Here is a 923-nt window from a genome sequence, read left to right as displayed (position 1 = left end):
GCGTCCGTCAGGGCTCTGATAAGGGCGGGCGTTACAATGGTAGCTCAAAAACGCCCAGGCAAAAGCAGAGGAGGAGATTGGGCGTTACACGCGAAGATTCAAGAGTTGCGTAATGAGGAGAGACAACTTCGAGATTCCTCTCTCACGTTGAAGCGTTGTCTATTAACGGGAGGCCGAATTGGTTGAGGCCATAGATCAACTTCAGGGGCTGAAGGCCGACCTTGTTAAGGAGCACGAACAGGGGATTCGGCGGCTATCTGAGGCTCAGGTTAAGGAAGAACAACTTGGTCTTGAGCTCAACGCAGCTCAGGTGGAGATGGAGGTATATGCAGACGAGAGAGGAAGTTCGGTTCGCGAAGCGTCATCAGATCTTCCTTTCTTCGCCTGACTTTTACCACTTGGTTGCCGGAGCGAGCAAAATGATGGAATATGGTTTCGAGGGTGCCATTCTTCAATTTATGAGGTCGGGTTTGGTTGATCGAAATGCCGACCTCAGTTTCTTGGATTTGAAGGCAGCTTGGAATGCCCTTACCCGAGACCGTTCGACAAGATCTTCCCCACCCCGAAGGTGTCGTCGGATCAGAAGCTTCGGGGGCTCCCGTTGATCAAGTGGGGGCTTGTTCCGTGACCACCGGTCCTCCTCCAATTAATCGCCAGTCCTAACCTACTGCGCCCCAGGCTCTACTAAGCAAGAAATTGTTTACCGGGGCCCAGCAGGCCTCGGTTTCCTTTTTGTTTTCTTTTTTCGTTCCCTCTTCTCCCTTTTGATATTTCCTTAGTTTGGGATGGGCTACTCCCTGTAGTTTCCGGCGTCTCTGCGCGGGCTTCTGTGCTTGACCGATTGATAACTAAACATTTTATTTGCGTTTGCGTCCTAGCTGTCTGTGTTAGGAAATCAGGCCGCAAAAGCTGCTTTTTGCGTT

The 923-nt window shown here is 51.1% G+C and overlaps 1 pseudogene; it reads left to right on the top strand.

Moving 5' to 3' along the window:
• The window catches only part of LOC141848344 (uncharacterized), a 42,579-nt pseudogene that overhangs the window by 9,684 nt on the left and 31,972 nt on the right, over window positions 1–923 (top strand).

The sequence above is a fragment of the Curcuma longa genome, chromosome 17 (genome assembly GCF_044706935.1).
Source record: "Curcuma longa cultivar G26 ecotype Majalengka, Jawa Barat chromosome 17, ITB_CL_G26_1.1, whole genome shotgun sequence".
Classification (NCBI taxonomy): domain Eukaryota; kingdom Viridiplantae; phylum Streptophyta; class Magnoliopsida; order Zingiberales; family Zingiberaceae; genus Curcuma; species Curcuma longa.
The sequence above is the reverse complement of the archived record's forward strand: the minus strand, read 5'-3'. Positions and strand labels throughout refer to the sequence as shown.